The sequence below is a fragment of the Astatotilapia calliptera genome, chromosome 16 (genome assembly GCF_900246225.1).
Source record: "Astatotilapia calliptera chromosome 16, fAstCal1.2, whole genome shotgun sequence".
Classification (NCBI taxonomy): domain Eukaryota; kingdom Metazoa; phylum Chordata; class Actinopteri; order Cichliformes; family Cichlidae; genus Astatotilapia; species Astatotilapia calliptera.
Genome location: NC_039317.1, coordinates 28,447,289 through 28,459,826, shown reverse-complemented (window position 1 = coordinate 28,459,826; position 12,538 = coordinate 28,447,289). Strand labels below are relative to the sequence as shown.

The window sequence follows — 12,538 nt, the reverse complement described above, 5'->3', positions numbered from 1 at the left end:
TACAGAGCAGAATTGGATGGACGTGACTGCATTGTTTGGTTTGTATTAAAGCTAAACACTGAGAAACACAGGCAACCATAAATGTCAAGGAATGTATGCATCCACATTTATAGTATTCATACAAGCAGAGTGAATCCACATTATACTAACAATCCTAATGCTCGGTGTAGTGAAAGACAAAGAAATCTGATGGGGATAAGCAAAATTTTCCTCATTCATGTTATTGATAGTGAAATTATCCATGTAAAGAGCAGATTTCCATCATCACAAACAGCAGCTTCCAAATTAACAGGCACAGGGAGAAAATGCACCAGCAATTAAGTATACTTTTCTTTCTGTTTCACCTGTTCAAATTATGCATCCGGCTTTCAAATGTACTTGTATGAATGCAGCTCCTGTACTATTCTAGCTGCAAATAAAGGCCCCAAATAGTGAGGCTGAAGCAGTGACAAAATGTGGGTTTGACGAAACGAACAAAAGGACAAATGAATCTCTGGTGTAACAAACAGTGAGGTGAGCAATGCCATAAAAACAGCGGGTGGCAGAGATGTGACAAAGAGTATTGAAAGAAGAAAAAAAACCCGACCAGTATAGTTAGCTCTCAGAAACAGCAACAAAGTTAACCTTGAAATTTTTATCTTCTCTGGGAATTCACCCTCAGATTTTTCTTTGGCTAGCTCTGCTGGATAGCTATCAATCCAAAGTGAAATATCTGAACATTTAATGGACACTTGGAACAAACATTTATTGTTCCCAGATAATTAATCCTTTTTTGGCTTTTCATTATGTGCCATTGTCAGGTGAAAACAATTTGTCCCAAACCTTGGCTTCTGGCTAAAATCTGTTTTATATATATCCCGCTTATATATATCTCCAGCATTTTGCCCCAAACGCATCTATCAAAGTGTCGCAGCAGGCTGGAGCTGCAGTCTGTGTGTCATTTGTTTAACTGTTTGTGAGGTATGTCTCTCTTTTTGCTGCATTTGCATTTAGGAGAAGATCATCCAAAGACATGTTAGAAGACATGTTATCAGAAGGTAAATATTAATTTTGCTTGATTCACCATACTGAGATCTGCAGTATAGGAAAGTTTATCCATGGATTTGCTGTGTTTTAAAAATAAAATTCTGTTTTTTTGCCTGTTGTTTTTAATACTCAAGTTTATGACGCCATTTTCATATTTGCTATTGATATTAATCTATAAAAATTACTATTACTATTAAGTTTGTTTTGATTAGACCTTATGAAACTACTTTATTCTTTCAACTTTTATTTATTTAATCATTTCAATTATTCTTTATTTTGTTTATTTGAGATCTATTTTTAGTTAATTGAAATATTTGTTTATTCTATTTGATGGAATTTTTTGGCTTTATTAAGTTATTTGTTTTTTATTCATTTATTATCTTTTTTATTTTGTTTTTGTTTGCTGGAGGTTTTTTTTTTTCCTGTTTTGCTCCCATGTTTTAGGATAAATAATAGATCTTTAGTTACCTTTATATTAAATGATTGCCTTAGTATATCATAACCGTTTTCTAAAGTTATCACTGGGTGGATTATGCAAAACAAACAATGAACAAAAAATGTAAAACATACGTGAACTGCAGAACAAGTAAGAGGAGGTTGTGATGGATAGAGAGTAAGAAAGGAAATAAATATATGGACTTGCTTTGTATTAAAGCAGATGATGATTGATTCACCTAAACATAACCATAACATAATTGAATAACACTCGAACTCTAAAGACAACGGTTGTGAATTAATATGTTTCCTTATATATATTTAGATATATACACTTGCAAAAACTGAAAATGTGTTGTTGATAAGCTTGATTAAATACGTTTTAAAGATAGTCTGAGGATTATAAATAAAGTAATAGTAATGGCTTTTCTCAGATGACGTTAACCTGCTAATAAGTAAGTAATAATGTTATCATTTCATCACAGTCGCATATAACCACGACTAAAGTGCATCTGACTTCAGCTGAGGGTTCAGTATATAAATCTACGGTGGAAGTAGCACAAACAAATAAGCATGACCGAAGAATATTTCACAATTGATAGCCACAATACCCAAACTCACTTTTATATTATCTTCTTTTAATGTAAAACTTGTTCAGTAGATTTTTATCAGTAGAGGAGCTCATACTGCATGGCATGAACTGGAGATGAGTTTGTGGTAGTTTACTGTACAACAGAATTTTTCAATGCAAAATACAAACATTAGACATTCATCTCCGTAGCAACAGCACCTCTTGAATCAGGATCTTCAGGGTACTCAAAAACTATTCAAAATATTCAGCTATGTGAGCGAGTGCTCTGAGAAAGAACAGGGCCAAGTTTCCTGCCAGGGAAGTAACATCTTCGGAACAATCAGATACACAAATAAAGGTTGACAATCTTAAAAGTTAAGTATGCAAGAAAAGAGTCACAGAGGTGAATGGCGCTTTAGCTGCAAATTTGAGGAAACGGCAAGAAATGTCAGGTGATAATGTTTTTATAACTGTCAAACCCCTTCAGCTGCAATATTTAATATTGGTTGGGCTATACAAATAAAAGTGCATTGAATGAATTGCATAAAAATGACTGGACCTTATTGGATGGAAGCTGTGGCTGATGAATGATGATGAATGAGCCTGTGGTTGAATGATCTAATGTGAGCTAAAATTTCACTATGCTGCCTGAACAAGCACAATTCTCCATTCAGGTTTCCATCACAAGTTTTTGGCCCTTTTCAGATGTTCTTTCCAGTAATCTGACAGCAATTTAACACAGTTGCACAATGTCAGAATATTCCACCTTTTCATTTGTTGATAAATGTCACAACAGCAATCTCACCAAGTCACACTTGCAACCCTAAAACCTTTGAAACGGAATACATCTGATTGAAGACGGCGAAATCGATTGGCACACAAAAGATTTCGGTATATTGGTCATGCTGTTCAGTCTCATGTGCTTAGTGTCAAATACAGCACACACTGTGGCTCTTTCCAGAACAGCTTCTGTATGTCTGAATAAAGTTACAGAACATTACAATGAATATTTCTTAATAACACGAAACAGCCTCATACCTTAGATGGCATTTGCAGAAAGCGTGTCTTTTCAGATCCAGATGATGGCCATAGTTGTTTTTACATATACAGTAGAATATGGTATTACCTGAAGCAGGCTCATTTCAGTGCAGAGCCACATCAGCTACTGCAATAGTCCTGCTCTTACTGGATTTATATACCAAATTGACAAATTTAAATACGGTATTTCATTTGGCTATAATAGTTGCACATCTACAAAATACCTTGCAATCTACCTCAACATCAGCATTTCAAGATGCTACCTGACACAGCTGTGATGCAGTCAGTCTGCCTTGATACAGGTAAAGTAGATACATTGTGGGTTTAGTCTTCATTAGTAATATTCTCGTGTTTATACAGATTGGCATTTTCCTAGGAGCTGGTGCAAAAATGAAGCCTGAGTTGCATCTCTATACACTGCTGAGTTAACCAATTTTGCCATAATGCTGAAAAAACAGTGACACTGTTCGCTCTTAAATTTCCATGTAAAACTGACTCTAAACATGCAGGGTGTATCATTTACAGAAAATGTACCGTGCTTTGTTTATGTTCATGTCAGTGACAACAGCAAACTTACAACAGCTGTGAACACTGTGCCAAAACTCTGGCTCCAATTTGTAGGTCCCGAGTGCCACCACTCATTCTTTACCCTGTTGTTTATAGATGAGTATATTTTTGATCTTAAAACTTGTGATGTTGTGTTACATTGTTAGACTCACACAAAACGTACATGTATTCAGTGGGGGTCCTATGCCTGTTTGCCACCCTGGGCGAACACTCCCTCTGCGAGCTGGTTATTAGATGCTGCTCCAGCCAGAACAGAGAATCCCCCGCCGCCCCGCCCTCCTCCCTGAGCCGTAATCAGCAGGCGCACCTCGCAAACGGAGGGCGCCCTTACTCCCAGCAAATGGGCGATAGAAAACCGATCGGTGCCTATGCCATTCCCAATATGCGCTGGCATGACGTCGGGGCAGCATGAGTACGAGCATTTTATTTTATTTTATTTTATTTTATTTTATTTTATTTTTTGCCGATGCTTGTGATGCCGCCCCCCACCTCCTCGGGCAACCGCCCGTATCAAAAACCGCTACTGAATGTATTACAGTATTTGTCTTATTGTTCCTTATTTCTTAAGCTTCCTGGTAATGATGGTGGACCCTGATTTGTCTTTACACTTATATCTCACTATAATAAATGGTTAGAATCGGTCATACTATATGGATCCCTCAACCAGATTCGTAATATTAAAGTGTAAATATGTTCTAGGTTCCTTTCAAAAAATATAAATTATTATTGATTTTTTTCTTCATGTGATTACATTTTGGTTAGCTTTAGGCACAAAACTACTTTCTTTGGTTTCGTTTCTGCTTGCTCGGCTCACTGGCAGTGTAATTATGTGAGAGCAAACAATGCGTGGATCAGGGTAAGGGTCACGTCTGGGTCCCAGAGGTTATTCATTGCCATTGGTATTGTAACAGCTGTACTTCACATGTAGTAGCCGTCTTTACTGGTTAATCCCAAACATTCCAGATGTTGTGTTTCAGTCAGTGGTGTACTGACTGCTTTTCACCTTTCTGATACAGTCTTAGCAAACAAATGAAGAAACACAAAATACTTTAAGATTGATCTGCTTTACTCTTGGCTTTGGTTTGGATGTAAAATATTTTTCATTACAAACAAGTGAGCAAGTGAGCGACAAGGTGATTAAAAATACTTAATTTTTGAAACATTATTAATAATAATAATAATAATAATAATAATGATGTATTTGACTCCCCCACATCACAGATGTAAACTATGGAAAAGAGCTTATTGGGAATTTCCCTAAGATACTTGATCAAGAGTTCAAAGCTTTGAGGTGCTGCTCGTTCTCTGTGACCAGGATGATATTTAATCAATTATGTGTGTAGGATGAAGGTGCTTTTGTGTTTCTCAAAAATTGATCTTCAATATAATTGTGTTCACACTTTTGGTCTATGTGATCCTGCATTGGAAAAAAACGATCGGGTTTCCAAAGAAGTGCTTTGTGTTCAGTACACTTGTCTCGTAGAAATTTATTAAATATAGGTTCCAAACCCAGTTTCTTACTATCAAAAGCGAGATCGGTTGAATAGTCCTTTTGTCTTTGACTGCACAGCTTTTCTTGACCTTGATTGAAAACAAGAGAAAAGTTGATTCTGAAAACAGAGCCTTTCAGCACTGGTGGGAGACTGAATATACTGTATGTTTAGAAACATTGCTGGTAAACCCATTTATTATTTGTGGAGCTAATGTGGCTGGGATTTAATTTAAGACGGCACTACGAGTCACAACATAAGCTGAAAAACTGAAATGCAGAAACTACAGAAGTAGAAGAGCTAAAGAAGAATCTGACATTTCAGCAGACGTTTGTCACCAGAGCAAAATCACAAAGTGAAGCTGTTGTGAAACCAAGTTTTATTGTAGCAGAGGAGACAGCCAGAACACCGGGCTATTTACCGGGGGAGAGTTTCTGAAGAGCTGCATGATGAAGGTGTGCGTCTTGTGTCCAGACAAAAAGCAGATTTTGGCAAATGTGAGCTTGAGGAGAAATATGATTGCTGATCGGGTTGGTGAGATGGCCACTGATTTAAGAACACAGTTGTGTGAAAGAAGCAAAAACTTCATTGCATACTCTCTTGCTGTGGATTGAAAGTACAGACATGCTGGACATTGCACAGCTGACCATCTGAATCCATGGAGTGTAAATATTGGACATTAAATCGATGCACGGGACAATGACAGGAAAAGACATTTATGAAAACGTATTTCAAAGTGTAACTGACATGAAACTGCCCTGGGACAACAGATGGAGCGCTGGTGTTGTGCAGGATGTAGAATCTAGTAAAGATGCAAGAGGAGAACTGTACCGTGAGTTAACTGCATATTACTGCATCACACACCAGGAAACACTGTGTGGTAAAGTCCTAAAAATGGAGCATGTAATGATCACCGTAACTCAGACCGTAAACTTTATCTGAGCTAAAGGTTTAAATCACCGCCATTTATTCTGGAATAATGTTACTGTCTGTTTTTATTCGTATTTATGTTTAAAAAAACCATTGTTTTAGTGTGTTCAAAAAATGTTTATCTTGTTTGGTCCGCGACCTAAAGTGTGCCTTTAGTTTTGGCCCCTGTGCAACTGAGTTTGACACCACTGCTTTAATGCAATGGCAGACATTGTTCTTATGATTTTCCCACAAAAAAATGGCACTGTTTTGAAATGTAGTACCAAAAAAGCATCTTAAGCACTTTGCCACATGTAATCGTATTTTTTTATGCAGGTTGTAAAAAGGTTGACAGCCCAGTGAAAAATATAATTTCATTACCAAGGTGGAATTAAATTAAATGACTATATAAAGAAAAGCTGCTCACCTGTGTCAACCCTTCCTGGTGAAGAACTCATCCACTTGAACTCATCTCTGAATAAAATTATTTTCTTAAAAACTGGCTATGCAGCAATGCCCAAAATAAGGTCCAATACAAAGTGAGTTCCAATTTCACTTGATCAAATTTAATTATATTTATTTATAGAACACATTTTTAAACCGGTGTTATAGGTGCTTCACACAGGAAACAACTTCAAAACAAACTTCTTTAACTACAGCGAGGATCCTTTTAAAGTTTAAAAGTTACTGAAAGTTTAAAAATTATATGAGTCGGTAAAACAACACTACACATTACAATTTATGTAATTAGTTGTGTTGATCGTTGTTTGCATGAACTTAGTTGATGCATTGTTTGAAATGTTTCTTTTCATAAAAGATGTCCAGGAAGTAATAAAGTAACACTGAAGCACTGTTCTTTCATATTTATAGAATTAGACCAGCTCTTATTATGAATCACTTCAGTCATTTAGGAATCTTCCTAAATATAATTTACTATTTGACTGCAACTTCAACAAGCAATGGGAATGGATCACAGCTCTGTTAAAATAAATAAAAAAGTGAACTTGTTTTATTGATAGTGTCAAGTCAATTAAACTTCTTGGATATTGATGTGGTCAGTTAAGTAGGAGATGGGGTTGTTAATCAGTTTCGGATGCTTTGGTGTTAGTGAAATTAACAGGTGATTTAAGGGCCAGCAATGACACAACCCCCACAACAGGTTTTGCCAGTAGAGGCCTCTGACACATTTTCTGACCATTTTAACTAGTTTTGCATATGGATTGGGTCACTACTGATAGCATGAAGCAATACTAGGACCCCACAGAGGTTGCACAGGAAGTCCCACTCCTCCAGGAGAGCACATAAATAAGTGCCATTGCCAGAAGTTTTGTTATGTCTACCAGCACAGTCTGAAGAGAATGGAGGAGATTTCAACAGACAGGCAGTTGCTCTAGGAGAGCCAGACAAGGCCATAGGAAGCCCTTAACCCATCAGCAGGACCGCCATACTATCTGCTGCCAGAGCCCTACAAAATAATCTCCAGCAGGCCACTGGTATGAAAGTCTGACCCAAAAAAATCAGAAACAGGGATGAGGGTGAACTGAGGAACCTGGACCGTGGAACCTGATTGGTATTTGCCATAAAATACCAGAACTGAGAGGTTCTCACAGATGACGGGAGGGTCACCCTGAGCAAATGTGACAGATTAAAAAGGTCTGGAAAAGCCATGAAGAATGTTATGCTGCCTGTAACATCATTCAGTATGACTGTTTTAGTTTGGGGTCAGGGATGGTCTGGGCGGCATATCCATTAGGATACCCCATTAGATATCGAGAAGAAATTCTTGGACCCACTGTCAGACCCTATACTGGTGCAGTGGGGCCTGCATTCCTTCTGGGGCACAACAATGCCCGGCCTCATCCTGGTTGATGATGGAATCGCTACCGCTGACTGTCATACTCTCATTCCTAACACATTACCCAGTCCATATGAAATCCATGTAATTTTCTTCTGAATGTGAAAGAATACCAGGGAAAGCTAACCATTTCTACCCAAGAATAATTTGTCATTGCCAGGAATCTGCTTCAGTTAAATTACTCACTCAGATGCTACATGTCACAACTTCTGTTCTGATGTGTTTCCAAATCCTCAGACATTCTGATTACGACCAGGTTTATGCAACAACGTCATGGTTTATGCGTGGGATATAATTTTGCTTGCTTTCATATTTTTGGAACTCACTTTAACATAGCACACATTCTTGCAAAAATTTTGCTATATATAATGGGAGCGGGGATAACAGCCTTAAAATCTTACAGCTATATTATGGATGACAGATTACTAAAATTGGTTAAATTAGCCTACCTGGAGGAAACAGATTGATGACGTGAAAAACTACTGCAGCAAAACTACAATCCCTCCAAAAATACTGACATCTTTTTTCTAGAATTATCAACCTAATTGCCATTTAATGTTCAGCAGTGTAAAATCTCAAATCAGCACCTACCTACGGGAGTGAAATCAATATTTAGAGCTGATAAAAAGGAACTCATTCAAGTGATCTTTAAAACATTACTGTAGGTCTCTGCACTGCTCTGCACTTGTCTCCTTAAATAATGTAATGTTCTTATCTGAAAAAGTACAAGCTAAGATTCTAATGTATAAGTAATGTCCTACGTCTGTAACCCGATGAATAATAAATGACCTCAACTTTTTCTACCAGGCTTATGTAGACTTAAGTAATGGTCACTGTACCCAGCACATGCTACACATGCAGCTGCAGTATCTGAGTTATTTGAAGAGTAGATAGGAATTCTCCTGAATAGGGCTTAATTTAAGACCTTAGCTTTGTGTCTTATATCTTTAAGTGGATTTCTTTGATGTGAGTCCTATCACAAGGTGTCTTTTTTTTGCCAGCAACTGTGGTTCAGTCAAAAAAGAGTGGACACTTAAAAAGTGTGGATTTTTTATTCACCTTTTTTGGTGAAAGCATTTATAGGCCATAATAAATGACCGCAGCGGTTTGTGCCCTTTTAAAAATCCATGATAATAGTTGTATTGTTGAAAAAAGGGTAAGCAGTGAGTGCATAGTCACTTTACAGTATGTGCAGCTTATGAGTGCAGGCAATGGGCCTCATGGGAACACCAGCTATATCAACTTTGTATCTAACAGCCGTGATTAATTTTACATATTTATGCACACTCAATGTATCAAGATTATCTTTCTAAGTAGTCAGATTATGTGCTTGGAAATGGGCGAATATGCTCATGATGGCCTCTTATGATCAGTAGAAGTGATCAATCTCAATATACGCATAGGGGATTTTGACTAAGTGAATGCATTAAAGTGATTCAATAAACATTGTAAATGATAAACACGGCACTCACAGAGGAATAAGTGAAGTAAAATTTTACAAAAATAAATAATGAAATAAAAAATAATGAAATAAAACTGAAATGAAACATCAAGAATTTGTGAGGGCACAAAAGACAATATGTAAAACAAAAAACATATGTAAAAGGCAGAGGAAACATCATAAAAATGTGACAGATTGTGCATACTCTGTAAATATCTATCTGCTGCTGTGCATAATCTTAGTTAATGGGAATAGTGGACTGCATAATATCAAACAATCAATTAATAACCACATATAACCAGAGATGGGCAGTAAAAAGTACTGAGTTACATGAGGCGTGTTACTGTAATCTGATCACTTTTTTCATGTAACTAGTAAAGTAAGGGATTACTACTGCAAAAAAGGTAATTTTTTACTGTTAATTTCCCGTAAGCATGCTGTGTTACTGTGTAACTAAACTGTGATTTTGTCTGTGATTGTCTCATGACAATGACATACGAGCGTGCGACGTCCGTGGCAGTGTGTATATCAACAATCATATCGAGAGAGAGTTATAGATGGCAGACAGTTGGTGTTGTAACCCATCGCCTCTGTTCAAAGACGGTCGCTCACAGTGGACATAAACGACTTCTTTTACTCCTCTTTCAAGCCATTTATGTCCACTGTGAGTGACCATCTTTGAACAGAGACGATGGGTTACAACACCAACTGTCTGCCATCTATAATCCAGTTTTGAGATCCCTTCCCAGGCGCCTTAACACCCACTCACATCCTGGGCCATCTGACCTCATGAAATCACATGATAGGGTGGGGCTAGGTTTCGCAATGAGCTCAGCCGAAACCTTGGCTGATTGTGACCTACACCCATTTTCACACCGTGGCTCATGTGATTAGGTAGAGGATCATTAGGGGGTCCATTGTCCCTCTCGGTGGGTAACTTCTACAGAGCTTAAATATGGGACTGGGATTCTGGAATATGCAGAAAATAGGTTTTAATATTAAACAAATTTCTTCAATTCAAAGACTGTTGCATATAATTAAATTTTTGCTTGATTCATAAAGTTAAAAGATTAACACTAATAAAACAAGTTTTAAAAAAAGACTTTTTCATTCAACTACATTTTATATGATGGATTATGCAGAAAAAATAGAATTGGGCTGAAAGGTCTATTGCTTTATTATTTTTAGTATTCAGGTTGTGTATCATGTTAAAGTAATCAGTAATTAGTAACTAATTACTATTTTCAAGTAACTTGACCAACATTGCATATACCCAGAAAACAACAACACACAAAAAAGAACACTGTTATAATTAAAATAAATTCAGGGTAACTGTTATCACATTTTTACCTGAAGAGTAAACAAAATAGATTGGTTTAAATAGAAGCACCACGTCATGATACCACAGCATCATCTTGGAAAACACAGCAGATGGGCTGTGTCACCTTCAATAGTCAATAGAACAGACATAGCCTGCCTAATAAATTATGACTAAGGAAAAGGAAATGCAATATTTAGTGTAATCAAACTACTGTTGCCTTATACTTCAGATAGTTATACAGTCCTTATCCATAACAACACTCCAGCAGCATTTGTTTTCCTGTTGAGTGAGTTTCACACACATACAATGCACATATTAAGCAACCATATTTATACAATAGGGTGCCATGCTAAACTACAAGCTAACAATAGGGCCATATTTTTGTACTGCACCACATCCACCTTCACTGTCAGCTCCACTTGTTTCTGAAAGAGAACAGTGAAAACTCTCCGTTCACTGATAATCTTTCACACGTCAGCCACATGTGGACAGACCACAGTTCTAAAAAAGATGCTTTTCTTTAACAACTCTTTTTGTATCTAGCTCGAAGGAGAAATGTCACCAAACCCAGCTGGGCTTCATATCCACAAACAAATATCTGACATATGTTTGACACAAATATAGCATTCCTCAGTGTTCCTGGAGAACACCAAAAGGGGAGAAACAAATACAATGTGTGCCTTAAAATCCTGCCACTTCAGTGACAACCCCTAAAATACTAATAATCCCTCGGAATTCTCTCCCGGGTGAGTATTCATTGCCATTCAGTGAACAGCCATAGAAAAAGACTGCTTGAAGAAATAAGAAAGACTTGGGTAATGATATCTCCCCCTTCCAGTGTTTGTGTTTAGTGAGCCACAAGACTCATTGTAATTTCCCTTTGAAAGCAGCAGATTTATTTGGGTTTTTAACTGTCCAGCTCCAGAGTCTGCTGCCCACATAACTGCCATAACTGTCAGGAATTAAAAGATTAATACTGCCAGGAGACTGCAGGCAGTGGAGGAATAACAGCATTCAGTTCTAACTATAGAATCCTATAATAGTGTATCACATTTCCTAAACGTGCCTGTTTTTGATCGCTTGAGGAAATGGTAATAACAGAGCAAATATAATATATTTGTACCTAAAATGTGAGACTCTTGGTCTGTTTTCAAATTATCATAATAATAATAGGTAGTTATTCTTTAATATATGTCCACACATAGTACTGTAATACTCTTTCTGACCTGGTTGTGACATCTAAACATTTCTCATTATTATTCTTGTGAATTATGTTTTGTCATAGTTTTGGGATGATCCTCTCCTGATTTAGGATGAGAAGGATCCCTGTATACAAAGCAAGGTCTGTAAAAAATGATCATCATTATTATTTTCATAGCCAGCTACCAAAATATAACCTCACTGATCCATTTATGCTTATATATATTATTGTTACATGACCAATATAGATTTTGTAAGAGAGCATCAGTTGTTTCAGAAAATATAAATTTTTTTACATTTGGTTAACTAACAGTATCATGTAGTGGTCAAAATAATATCAGGGGTAAACTGATGAAGTCTGATAAAATACTGCCAGGGCCAGGCTGCAAAGAGAGGAGGTCGGGGCTGATGGATGAGTTTAAATACAGGACGGCACTGTTTGTTTTAAATCTTTCAATTCGATCATCAAAATGTCTTTAAACTAGCGGCTCTAAAATCGGGTGGGGTATGGAAAATATAATTTTTGTATTGAACAAAAAAAAAATTTGTGGATACTATTGGCTCACCATCATTTCAATTAAATTTAAACGTGTTTTTTTTTTCATTTATTTATCTATTTATTTTTGGTTTAGTTAAAAAACGAAACAAATAAAAATAAGACAGTTAAAAAAAATAACTGTTCCTT

The 12,538-nt window shown here is 36.7% G+C and overlaps 1 protein-coding gene across 5 annotated transcripts in view; it reads right to left on the bottom strand.

Annotated features, from left to right (window-relative positions):
• The window catches only part of dpp10 (dipeptidyl peptidase like 10), a 253,842-nt gene that overhangs the window by 70,546 nt on the left and 170,758 nt on the right, over nucleotides 1-12,538 (bottom strand). The gene's annotated exons all lie outside the window — the stretch shown is intronic.